This window comes from Gekko japonicus, unplaced genomic scaffold (assembly GCF_001447785.1).
Source record: "Gekko japonicus isolate JY-2015 unplaced genomic scaffold, Gekko_japonicus_V1.1 scaffold143, whole genome shotgun sequence".
Lineage (NCBI taxonomy): Eukaryota > Metazoa > Chordata > Lepidosauria > Squamata > Gekkonidae > Gekko > Gekko japonicus.
Window position 1 is genome coordinate 160,606 of NW_015175974.1, and position 14,236 is coordinate 174,841.

Here is a 14,236-nt window from a genome sequence, read left to right on the forward strand (position 1 = left end):
CTTTCCCTATGGTAGGCACAAGTTTGCAAAGCTTCTAAATTAATGTATAAAAACTTTAATCTGAAGTAATTTCCCACTTGTAGGAAAAGGTCATGGAGCAGTGATGGGAAGAATTAGGTTACAACTCACACTGGAGGCTGGAAATTTGGAGAGATACTACTCTACCACAGCACTTGTGATTTCTCATCTATTTTGTGACATAACTCCAGGTTATTGGTTTATTGCACATTCACATTTTCTGGTTGCCACAGCAAGGCCAAAACATTTTCTGTCTCCAGGTAACGGGTGACAGCAAGTCCTAAACTATTTTCCGGTTAATTTTAAACATTCTTGGTTAAAAAATAGAAAGTTATTTTCCAAAACAGATGCATTATCCCAAATACACAAAACCCACATTATATGCCAAATTATTTCCAAACCAAAATTCATATGGAATCAAAGTCACACTAAATCATGCAGGAAACATAATGCACAGGTATTCCTAAATAATCTTAGAGCATTTCTTGACTATAAAATTCAAAAATGTATTCAACACATCAAATCCATCCAATCTAAAAATCACTATTTCTATTCTCATAAGAAAACCCCCCTTCCAATATTTCCCAATACTCGAGTGGCCAGGTGAGGACTTTCCAGGAGGCTCCGGGAAAAGGGACGGAAGAAGCGCGATTGTGAGATTGAAGCAAGTTCTGGGTGAGCTGCCATTGCATTTAAAAGGGCAGCATTTCTTTCCAATGCCTCCCCTCCTTTGGAAATAAAGGAGGATGGAACACCTGCTTTTGGGCTCATAGAATCCTTTTGAAACTTGGGGTTTTTTTAGGAGAGGCACCAGCAGCTATGCTGAAAATTTGGTGCCTCTAACTCAAAAAACAGCCCCCTGGATACCTGTCAGACTTGGGCCTGAATTAGGATTTATTACTATTGTATTGCTAATTCCAGTTTCACTTTTGTATTCTTGCTTGCTCAGGACACATCTGGCTTCTGGCTTCATCTACTATCTCATGCCCTCGCTGCCATGAGATTCCAAAGGGGGGGAGGAGTGTGAAAGAGCGATTGTTGTAGTAGTAAGGAAGCACCGCCATAACTGTAACTCTTCTTGAAGCAGCCCCCAAGGAGTAACTGGGTTTTCACATGGGAGTGACCTTGGGCAAAGATAAGACTTTGGAAATAGCTAGTTCGGGAAGCACTGCCATAACTGTAACTCTTCTTGAAGCAGCCCCCAAGGAGTAACTGGGTTTTCACACGGGAGTGACCTTGGGTGAAGATAAGACTTTGGGAATAGATATTCGGTCGTATATCTATCAGAACCGGTAGTAGGCTGGTGTGTGTGACGTATGCGTGGAATGTGGGCATTCATCTTTATTTTTCATCTCCCGCCCTGGACTCGCCAGTCCTAACAATGGCGTTCATCTCTACAGTTGACCAGATCTTTCCAATAAACTTCTTTAAGTAATATTGGCTGAAGAGTGGTTTCACTGGGAGCCAGGCAATACCCACAGATCGGTTCTCCATTACACCCTATGGGAACCAGTTGCCATTGGATAATGGAGCGCCCAGCAGCCATTCCCCCCCCATGCTTTCTGACAGCCCTGAAGCAGGGGGAGGAGCTCCAAACCAGGGGATCCTCCAACCACAACTGGGGATTGGCAACCATACCCAATAATCTGAGGAAGGGAGCTGACTCGCAAAAGCTTGTACCCCCCCAAATCTAAAGTGCTACTGCACTCAAATCTAGCTTTTCTACAGCAGACCAAAATGGCTATCCTCTGGAACCAATGCTTCCAAATTTCTGATATTCCCTTTCCTTAAAATGTAACTAATGATTAACTTTTCCTTTCCCATGACTTAAGATACAGTAGCCTGTATTCAACCACCCATGTGTGGAAGGCACAGGGGTTTTCCTTTTTCTTGTAACCATATCTAGCCTCCGTCCTCCAGAAAAATCACAGAATCTGCACAGAAGAATAGCTGTGTCCGTTGAGGCCTGCAGTGAGGAGACTCAAAGGAATTAAATTTTCCACTCACCTCAAAGGAATAATGCTTCCAGTTTCCAAGGCAGTAATTTCACTCTCCCTTGCCCCTCCTCACTCTAGCCTCCAGACCCACATATCTATTCTACTTTGACAGAATGATCTTTCTGGGGGCCAAAAAGAGCTACAGTGACAGAGAAGAAAGTAGAAAAACTGCATATACTGTGCATGGCTGGCTGCATATAGGCCAGCAGGCAATGTTCCCTCTAAGCTATGGAGTCTTGTGAGCAAAAATTCTATTTTGTGAGCTACTGGCATTAAAGTTGTGAGCGAGCAATTTGGCTACTGCATAAATTAGTTTGCTCTGGAGCCATTCTTCCTGAGCTAAGACAAAAATGTGTGATCTGGAGGCTAAAAAACTGTGAGCTAGCTCACACTAACTCAGCTTAGAGGGAACACTGCCAGCAGGTACTTTTTTCTTTCAAAATAGAGCAATTTAGATTCTAGATGCTATTTACAAGAGAAATACAAGCTCATTCCTTTGCTTTGTGCCTTGAAAAATTCTACCATAAGTCTTATAACATATATTGGTAAAGCAATGCAGTCATGTTTCATAAGATTCTTAACAGTTTAATACAGCTATCCCGCTGGAATTTTTTTAGAACAATGTTATTTCTGTATTTCTCATATGTGAATGCCCTCCTTACAAAAATTAATGTAAATGTAATCCTACGTCAGACAGGCTGTTACAGCTTTCCAATGTTAAACTGGGTTCAATATATAGATTACACTGGCATACTACCAATAATATGATGTAGTGCTTCTTCCCACCAGTATTTTTAAGCTCCCAGAAAGTCCAATACCATCTTGTAAGGATCTTGTAATAAATTTTAATTAGAGTGTCACATGGGGAATTCTAATTCGTTTCCCATACATATTTCCTTCCCTAAATCTTAGCTACAGCTATCACATTTAGGACACTGTTTTAATTAAACCACTACAGTATATCTCATATTTGCCGGATCACTATTTTAATTCGTCTACCTTCTTTCTTAACTGGCTACATTTTGCATACTTCCAGTTTCATCCCCCCCCCCCCCCCCGAACGATATGGTTTCTAGTCATTTCCACTAGTGGTTTCTCTTCTCCACTATTTTTCTTCATTATGGTCTTCTACTAAAAATTTAAGTCTACTAAAAATTTAACTAATCATTCCCAACTTTAATCTATAATTACAGTATTTACTAATTTCAGAAGAAAAATGTTTCAAAGGAGATGTTTCCTGTTTTATTGTCATTTATTTTACCAACACTTATTCTAGATCTAACATTTACTATCATTATTACTAATAGTTGTTCTAGCTCTTAAGACCGCTTTCTTTACCTCAATGATTCTACTAAATTAGATTATCACCATGTGACGGATTCCAAAAAGGGAACACCTAGAGAAGGGCGATGTGCAGACATAGGGCGGTGTGGAGAAATGGAATGTTCGGGAGGTTGATGGACAGAAAACGGACAGAAGGGGGAGATGGGGACGGAGAGTGAGTGAGGTGGTTGTGAGCGGTTGGAGGCTAACAGCCATAGGGAACTGACACATTTTGGGAAGAATCCTGGAGGGCGTTTAATTGTTGGAACATATGGAACGTGTATCTGATTAAGGCTGTGCTGGAGGGAAATGCAAGGTGTCACAGTAAAGCCATTTTATTCTGTTAAACAACGGAGTCTGGTCTACTAATTTCCGCCGGTTTTAAAAGCCTTGGAGTGAACCAGGAGAGTTTTATAATGATGAACGGAGCCAGTGGGTAAGTGGTCCCCGCTACCACCCGAAGCTAGCAGTGTCCCTCGTAAGAGAAAAACAGAGTGGTGTCCTCAAGGTGGTGGCCTGTAAGAGCCCGTAACACATCACCTTTAACTTTATCTCTTCTTATTTGAATCTACTGCTTTTTAAAGTTTTTCATCTCACAATTAAGTGCTTCACTCTTCTTGGTATTCCAAAATATATACATGATCATACATGGTGATGTGATTCTACTGCACATGCATGGGATGTGTAAGGATGCTAAGATACCAGTGAATGCAGACAGCAATATATTGGAAGAGCTTCTTCTGACTCCTACAGATTTACCAAGTGGGTTCCCCATATAATTTAATCCATCTCTAATTAAAGTATGATAGAATTTCAATCAGAGAATCAACAACATACTTCCTTGGAAAATAAAACTGATGAATACATGTGCATGTTCCAGTAGTTATTTTAACAATACTGTTCACCCTGAAGTGATGTTAGACCACAGTCTTCTTATCCCTAATGGTACAACTGAACTCATTGCTAAGCTGGGAACTTTTTCAACATTTTTTTTAAATTTATATCCTGCTTTTTCCCCTAGTTCCCCCCTCCTCTACTTAATTCCCACAACAACAACCCTGTGAAGTAGGTTAGGCTGAGAGACTGTGACAGGCCAGGGTCACCTGGCAGGCTTCCATGGTTGAGTGAGGGGTTTGAAACCAGTCATTTCCAGGTCCTAGTCTTACAGTCTATCCACTACACCACAAACTCTGAGCAAATATTGATGATGAAGAAGTTGGATTTATATCCCACCCTTCACTACCCAAAGGTGTCTCAGAGCGGCTTACAAACTCCTTTCCCTTCCCCTCCCCACAACAGACAACCCTACTGAAAACTAAAATGTATGCATGAAGAATTCCATTGCACAGAAAACAGGGAACAATATGAAATATATTTTATTACCTGGTTAAAAATATGTGGTTTGACTGCTTCTACAATTGCAGATGTTTACAGAGCAACACAGTAATTGTCTGACCTCACACTTCATCGTGCATCTCCAAACTGAGTGATCAGAACCACATATTCAGCTTTGCTTGACTTTCAAATCAAAAGTAGTCACGTAGCCTGTCAAACAGAAAGAATTTTTCTCATGAGTGGCCTGATACAACATGTGAAACTGCAATCGGCAGAGCGTGGTTTACTGCATTACTGCAATTATTGCATTAGTACAATGTGGCCAGTGGAATGCTTCACTTTAATAGCAACAGTCAATACAATTAATTATTCTTAACAACTTTCAATTTTATTCTTTTCAGCTAAATATTTCAGCATTTTCCATCCCAACAGTTTCACTAAACATCAAAATATTGCACAATATATTCTATTAAAAAAGAAAACTTCCAATGTAGAGTAATATCCTTCAGACCATCTTGCTAACCTGTGGGTGGCCTGCTTTCAATGTTCTTCCTCATTAAAAAAAAAAAGATATTTTAACCTGGCAAATACTTTTGCAGAATAATGTAAAAATCAGTCATTTTAATTGAAAAAGATTAATGTGCAACACTAAAATACTGTCATAACAGTATACAATTTCTACACAGTGTTTATAACATCATCCACTCAGAAATTACATCCTAATTCATGCGCATGCACATAAAAGCTTATAGTCCAGAATTAAGCTTTGTTGATCTTAAAGATGCCACTGGACTCAAACTTTGTTCTATTGCTTCAGAGCAACACAGCTACCCACCTGAATATACATATGTACACTAAATCAAAGGAAACTTTTTTACAGCTTCCATGGGAAATTTAATACTCCAACATTCAATAAACAGTAACCATCCCTGTATGAAGAGGATTAGAATAGTTTTTAGGCTCTTTCTGCTTCATCACAGAAATTTTGTTCATGAGCTTGATGTGCCACATCTTGCATAACCAAGTGTCTCCTTTTTGGCAGAGACTGAACCAGAAGTATTTTGGCCACTACAGTTAGTTGTCTTAAAAGCTACTACTGTGCTTTAGGCATCCTTCTGAGCAATATCCTAACCTAAATTGGCCTTTAATACATCACCAGTTTCCTTATGAACTTGGCTCCAAAATTCTTTAATAGCATGACACTCTCACCACATGGGCAAAAAAGACCCCACATGATTTCTACATCTCCAACAACTGAAAGTCCCTTCAAAAATGTTAAACAATTGGCTGGGTGTTAAGTCAGTCCTAAGAGTAGTTTTGCAGCAGTGAATACCGTGAAGCACCAAGCAGAGACATCATTTGGAAATATGTAGTGGGCATCCATTGCAAATCAAAAATCAGCTCAGGATTCCTCAGTGGGTGTCCACTCTGCAACCGTGCACGTTCACAAACATGCTTGTTCACTTCCTGTTGTATGGTGTAAAGACAGCAAGTACTCATGATGCAGTACAACTTGAATCTGTCTTCAGACAGTGCACTGGCACATCTATTTAGGCTCGGATCTAGCCAACCACCAGCATACACAGATTTTTCCTACATCCCCCTGTATTCAGATCACATTTTCAGAAAACTAGAAACACTTCCAAAAATTGTAGTTTGTAAAGTGTGTTATGTGCCATCAAATTGCTTCTGACTTATGTCGACCCATGAGTTAATGACCTCCAAAACATGCTATCATTAACAGCCTTGCTCAGGTCATGCAAACGGAAGGCTGGTCTCTTTTATTGAGTCAATCCATCTCATTTTGGGTCTTTCCGTTTTCCTGTCTTTAACTTTCCTAGCATGATTGTCTTTCCCAGTGAATTTTGTCTTCTCATGATGTGACCAAAGTATGATAGCCTCACTTTAGTCATTCTAAGGAGAAGACAGGCTTGATTTTATCTAGACCCACTTATCTGTCTTTTTGGTGGTTCATGGTATTTGTAAAACTCTCCTCCTCCTCCACCATACTTCAAATGAATCAATTTTCTTCCCGTCAGTTTTCTTCGCTGCCCAACCTTCACATCTATACATAATAATATGGAATACTATAGGATAAATTATCTTGACCTTGGTCTCCAGTGACACCTCCTTACACTTAAGGCACTTTTCTAGTTCCTTCATGGCTGTCCTTCCAAGCCTTAATCTCCCTCTGATTTTTTGATTACAGATTAATAATTGCTCATTATTGCTAGACAAGCTTCTTTAGACTTATCAGGCAGGATTCCTGAGGTGGTTAAGAATAAAAATCAGGTGCCCTAACTTGGATAGCCCAAGCAAGCCTGATCTTGTCAGATCTTGAAAGCTAAGTAGAGTCAACCCTGGCAAGTATTTGGATGAGAGACCTCCAAAGAATACCAGGGCCAGGAGGCAGAGGCAGGCTATTAAGCCATTTCTCTGAACGACCTCCATGCCCCAGTAGGGGTCGCCATGACTTCCAGGCACGGCCACATACACACAGAGAATGCGAGAGAGAGAGAGAGAGAGAGAGAGAGAGAGAGAGAGAATAAACCAAGCAGGCTTACTATGGCCTTTCACATGTCACAAAGTTAAGAGCCAGTGTGATGCAGTGGTTGAAGTGTTAGGCTATAGCAGAGGAGCACCAGGTTGAAATCCCCACTGTGCCACGAAGCTCAAGGTGTGACCAGTTCTTGTCTCCCAGCCTAAACTATTTGACAGGTTGGTGTGAAGAAACAAATAGTAAAAAAGGGATAATTTATACTCTTATGAGCTCCTTAGAGGAAGGAAGGGATTAAAAAGTAAAGTGACAGTGTAATCCCATTCAAAATTACTCCAGTTAATACTGCATAGGACTATACTGTAAGAAAGTTCAAGGTCACCCAAGGACAATTGTGATGCTTAACAGAGAGCCAGCATGGTACAGCTGTGGGAGTGGAACTAAAATCCGGGAGGACTGAGGTTTCAATTTCCACTCTGCTATGGGAGCTTGCTGGGTGACCTTGGGCCCAATCACCAACTCTCAGCTTGACCAATCTCATAGGTTATTTCAAGGACAAAATGGAAAAAGAGAAGAATGTCTTAAGCCACTTTGGGTCTCTACTGAGGATGAAATTGGGTATAAATGAAGTAAATGTTCCAAGCTTCACTACTTATACACCTACCATAAATTAATAAAAATATTCAATGTTATTTAGTTTGTTCTGCTAACAAACCCCTCACCTCTGTTATTTTATCCATCTCTATTCACAGAGACTCTAGTCCACTACCTCCTCCCTCTCCCTCTCCCGAGAGCCAGTTTGGTGTAGTGGTTAACAGCGCGAACTCTAACCTGGGAGAACTGGGCTTGATTCCCCACTCCTCCACATGCAGCTGCTGGTGTGACCTTGGGTCAGTCATAAGTTCTTTCAGAGCTGTTATCTCAAGGATAGGAGAGCTCTCTCAGCCCCACCCACCTCACAGGGTGTCTGTTGTGGGGAGGGGAAGGGAAAGGGATTGTAAGCCGCTCTGAGACTCTGAGTGAAGGGTGGGGTATAAATCCAATCTCTTCTTCTTCTTCTCTTCACATCTTGACCAATAAATCCATATTGACAAGACCCTCATAAGATACCTAGAATACTGGAAAAGGAGGTGTCAGAGCAACAGCTGCTCCATGAAAGTGATTGTTATTCTCAGCTGTACTCCAGTTCACATAACATTGTGCCATCTGCACCTGAACAGTCCAGGGAAGAAGAACTAATCAGACACAGTTCAGTGCCTTTTCCCATCAAAACTACTCCAGTTTATTAAAAACTGTCTGCTTTCCCCCTTTCGAGGCATAAAACTGCTCACCTTAATCTTTACATTTTTTTACATTTTTTACATTTCTACAGTTTTCTGAGTCCTCATTTTAACAGAACTCCGACCACTTGCTTTTCAAAAATGAAATGAATGAAAAAAAACAAAAGGGATTAGATTTTGGAGTCCTAGTGGGATGGGCACAGTCATGAACAATCCAACTTTAATACCACCTACTGAAGGAATAAGGAAATAAAGTTGAATTTTATCTGCTTTTTAATGGAGGACTTATAAACGCCAGCTTCATAATTTCTGCAATAAACATACTGCACCAGTATTTCCCACAGCCATATGAAGTACAGAAGACATTCACATGCATCTGGGGATCCTGGTCTAGTAAGGACATTGTGCAACTATTTAGAGGTGCATATATGCCTTCCAAATTGTAAAGGCTTACTCAAGAAAAGTCCATCTTGGAATTACAATTTTGGGATTATAACATTTTTGGAATTAAAATACCTAAGTGATATAGTAAGGAAACAGATCACCAAAGCCAGAATGATACCAAGGGAAAACCTGCTACAAGATAGGCCCCAACTAAATAATAACAGAAAACCATTGGTCACATACAGTTCTCCGCTCAAACTGGTTGCACACATCATTAGACCTGCAGCCTATGCTGGACATTTCTCCCCTGCTCTAATCAAGATGATTACATTTTGCATTGTACCTTTACATTCTGAATCCGTTCTTTGCCACACCCCTTCCACCTTCTGACTGAGATAGGAGAACTCAGAGATCTCCCTTTCTACTTAGAATCATAGAGTTGGAAGGGGCCATACAGACCATCTAGTCCAACCCCCTGCCTAATGCAGGACCAGCCTAAAGCAGCTCTGACAAATATTCGTTCAGCCTCTTCTTGAAAGCTGTCAGTGAAGGGGAGCTAACCACCTCTCTAGGCAGCTGATTCCACCTTTTGAACTACTCTGACCGTGAAAAAGTTTTTCCTAATATCCGTCCGATACCTTTCTGCATGTAATTTAAACCCATTGGTTCGGGTCCTATCCTCTGCTGCTAACTGGAACAGCTCCTTGCCCTCCTCCAAATGATAGCCTTTCAAATATCTAAAGAGAGCAATCATGTCCCCCCTCAATCTCCTCTTCACCAAACTAAACATTCCCAAGGCCCTTAGCCTTTCCTCGTATGGCTCAGTCTCCAGACCCCTGATCATCCTCGTTGCTCTCTTCTGCAAAAGGAGCTTTGACCCTTGACAGTTTATACCCTGAAATTCTGTTGGTCTCTAAGGTGCTCGAATCTAGCTCCTCCCAGTTTCAGATTCTTATCTGAACTGGTTTTGATCCTGATACTTCAGAAGGATACCAAGGTTGATAGCTGTCTCAAGCAGATCCCGGAGAATACAGAATATAAAGAATAAAATATCAAATGTTGCTGAAATCTGTAATCATCATCAGTGCTGCACATCCTCTGGTGTTCTTCCATTTAAAGGCACGGCAACCACTGACTAAAAACAAGACTGAAAGAGATTGGAGCTGCTCTGCTACCAGCCCCACAAGTTAAGTACCTTACATGAAAACAAGTCAACTGGCCAATACTTGGACAAATCATTATGGTCCAAGGATGGCTTCTTCAGGAAGGCTTTCACCGCTGACTCTAACACAGGCCCATCTAGAGGAAAGTGTTTATTCTTTAAGCCACAGTCTGACAACTTAATATGTACAGTGTTGGTTACCTCACACTGTATCCAACTTTAAAAAAAGGATCCAATATTAATGTGGCATTAAAATTCAAATCGTCTCACATTACTCTGCCAGACCTGTGACAAAGAAAGTAGGCGAGCCAGAACAGAAAGCAGCTGAAGTGACATTTTATGGTAACTTATCTTGTATTTGAAACATTCCAGAAGTATTTTACAGTGGCCTTTAAAGGAATTACTTTAAAGAAGCAATTAAAAACAAGTCTGAACTGATTTAATTACTATATGCTTTCTTAATGTGTGGTTTGGTTAAGGCTTTGTCTCTAAGGGGTTAAAAGAAGTTTAAGTTCTTCATTTCACTATATTCTTAGCATAATCTGCTTTTACTAATTAGACATTTTCCCTAATAGGAGTGTTGATCCAGAAAGTTGTCAACATCTTTCATTTCACGAAAATTATGTTTGTGACATCACTTGTTCCACATTCAACAGCAAGTGCATTTATTTAATTTTGAGAATTTGGAGCATAAAATGCATAGAAAAAACAATGACATCAGTTCAAAGGCACTTGCCCAATCTGGGAAACAGAGCTCAAACTTAACCAGGGACTTTTGAGGTCTGTTACTTTCTATTTACATTTAAATGAACTTGGCATAATGGAAAGAAGTCATCATATAGTTATAGTCACTTATGCATTTACTGGAAGAAGATCACAAAAGTATTTTAAAAAATATTTTCCCAAAATTAAATTTTGATGTTGTTTAATACCCCTGTGAGAGTTAATTATAGAGAATGAGGTAAGATTCTGAACCGTCAACTTTCTTCCAGTTCTATCATATTTTTGTACACTCTCCACATAAAAACACACACACACACGGACATTGGGAGGAAAGTTTTTAACACAGCCTACAATACTATGTTTTAAATATTTCTTGTCAGGGAGCATTCAAACATATGATCACTTTTTTGTATTCTAACACATTATGTGTCTCTATAGACCAGGTTTCAGTTTCAAGAATGGATGTTCGGCATCTCAAACAAGAGTACAAAGATCATTTCCACAGTAGTGAAATTCCCCCACATTGACGTTTTTAAAACTGTGTGTTATGTGAAATTTTCTGCAGTAGATTTTTCCTCACCAGGCGCAAACTGAATGTTTTCTCCTTCTTACCCTACATTTTCAGAACTTGCTAAAACTGGGGATTCCGAAAACGCAGGTTAAGAAGGAGAAAACTTCGGGTTTGCGCCTGGTGAGAAAAAATCTACTGCTGAAAAGTTCACATAACACGCATTTTTAAAACATCAATGTGGGGAATTTCACTACTGTGGAAATGGTCAAAGAGCAGGTCCAGATAGGAATAAAGCAAAAACTGGCAGCAAGGTAAAATTACAACTCAAAGCATCAATACTAAACATGGTGAGTTGATCAAATAAATACACACAAATTAACCCACCAATCTTAATACCTATATACGAACATACTTTGAAATCTGGTTTCTCATTTTTTACGAACATAGAATATTATGCAAATAGCCAGGCCAGTGAAAGACAAACCTGACTTTCACTCAAGCCCATGGCAGATGCCACAGCACTCATGAAGGGAAGTCGAAGAAAATAACAAATAATGGCTTGCTAGTAAACAAAGTCAACATTTGTAGACCCCTGAATATACACCCCAGCGATTTTATCTCAGAGGCCAAGTTCATAGAAGTGACTTCACACTGTGCTTCTGCTCACACATGAAGAGCCATGAACAACTGGAAACTCTCCTTACTATGGCTGCACAAGCCTGTAAACATTTAAGTCTTTAAAAATCTACAAATATGCAAAGAGCCCCATATTTCTTTTAGACTTATTTATTAAGCTATCAAGTATAGGTCTTTTTAATGGCTTAAAATGCTGTTTAGAAGAGTTTTAAAATTCTTTCTACCAGAGCTAGCTAGCACTAACCTTCCACCCACCCTCCCCTATGGCAAACTGTAAGGAATATTAGACTCCATTTTGGAAATCAAAGATATTCAAAAAGGACCTTAGGTGCAAAACGATATTATTGCAAACAGTCTGCCCTTCCCATCCAGAATGAACGTCTGGACCGCTGGAGAATTTCCATGTGCACAGACCACCAAAATAGCATGACACAGCATGGCACAATAGAAGAATGCACCTGGTTCAACTTTCACTGGAGATAAACATGTTCAACACTTACTGTTTTGACCTACAGGACAAAACAATTCAATTCAGACACTCTCATTTGAGTCAGAGGAGGAAGAGAATATGCACTGAATATCACATTTCTTTTTAAACTCTAAAGATTGTGAGATCCCAGTAAAAGGGAAATTCAACAGAGGTATTTTGTTGTTGTTGTTTTTAACTGCTTCCAGAACATTTTAGAGGTCACTATTAAGTCAGAAGCAACTTGATGACACATAACATACACAGATAATTAAAAGAGACAAACACTGGAATGAGTCAAGAACTTTAACGTATATGAGAAGGTAAACTGACTTTAGGAAAAGCTTCCTGCCATTAAGAGAAATATGACAACATGACAAACTTGCCTATGAGCTTCCGATGGTATTTTGAAGAAATTATAGAAAGGTACTGGTCTGAGATAATATGCTACATCCAGTCTAAAACTCCACTCATTCACCTCCAGTACAGCCTGTTCTCAGAAGCCATTAGAGCAAATTAGTCCACCTCATTCCTCAGGGAAAGCACAGCAAATGAGAACAGGGTAAGTATGCCAGAGAAGTAGAAACCAGGAAATATTTCTTGCCAAAGTACCAGGGAAGAAGTGCACCCAGGCATGGATACCTTACCTTAGAGAAGACAGCTGCGTGCCTCCTACTGGATGGTGGTGGTGGTGAGAATAAAGTTTGGTGTAGTGGCTAAGTGTGTGGACTCTAATCTGGGAGAACCATGCTTGATTCCCCACTCCTCCACTTGAACCTGCTGGATGACCTTGGGCAAGCCATAGTTCTGTCAGAGGTGTGTATAGAAAAAAGTATTTTCCTAAAATCCTTTTTGCTTGGGCCAGATGGCTCTAGCTGGTAACAATACCACGTGATTCCTGTCACCTGTGCAGGTGGCTTGCCAGATGGCCAGGCTGCATATCCATACGCAAGACACTCTGACACCTCTGCCAGGAGAGAGCGACTTGTCGGCGCCTTCCCAAGCATGGGACGAGCTATGTCCAGTACATTAGCACATCAAAAGCATTCCCTGACATGACACATGGTCAATGGAAGAGGCTGGAGTGGGATGCCCAACTCCTAGCCAATCAAAACATACCTTGCCTGACAACGCATGGTGGCCAGAGATTGGACACACCTCCCCACTCTCTCACTATTGGGTAAATGGCCATACCTGGTGGTGACGGAGGGGGGGTATAACTGCAATGATCTATATGGGAAAGAAGGGAGTTCTTCACTGGAAACTGGGAGTTCCTCGCTGGAAACAGAGAATTCCTCTCTGGAAACAAAGAGTTCTTTTGGATTGACTGTTTGCTGTTAACATGGAGTGAGACTTTTAGGCAGCCAAGCTGGACTAGCTGCCCACAGCACATGGGGTTCCTCTTCAAGATTCCCTGGTGAGACCTTGGACTATTTGCAAACCGGCCCGGTAACTATGAACTACCTCTATTGTATAGTTAGAGCTGAACAAGCTATAGATATCTTTCGTTTCTTATCTTTTGCTAGTCTCATGTTATATGCATGCTTGTGCACTGAATAAAGATAATATTATCTGGACTTGTTTCCTCTGTTGCAACCTGATCTCTGAGACTGAATCTTGTGTCTAAGCCGTTCGCCTAAGGAGGCTACCACTGTGTTAATTAATTGTTTGCAGCCCTGGTACAGAGCTGGTAAAGTGGGTAAGTACCATCAAGCAAGAAGGAGTTTGGGATCTCTGCTCCTGAGCTTTGGTGGGGGACTGTTTAGAGAGAGATCCTGGTGGCAGACTACTGGTAAAGCCAGTACATTGTTTAATTGTTCCTGAACGCTTGGTTTCTCTCCCATCCCTGTACTGGGATGAGAGGGAGAAACCTTGACAAGGTGTTATTGAAAAGAGCAGTTTCT

General features: G+C 40.6%; 1 protein-coding gene across 2 annotated transcripts in view; it reads right to left on the reverse strand.

Moving 5' to 3' along the window:
- The window catches only part of LCLAT1 (lysocardiolipin acyltransferase 1), a 178,323-nt gene that overhangs the window by 112,373 nt on the left and 51,714 nt on the right, over window positions 1-14,236 (reverse strand). For both annotated transcript variants that reach the window (XM_015426113.1, XM_015426112.1), the window contains exon 2: window positions 4,722-4,883. The gene's annotated coding sequence lies outside the window, so the exon portion shown is untranslated. The remainder of the gene's footprint in view (window positions 1-4,721; window positions 4,884-14,236) is intronic.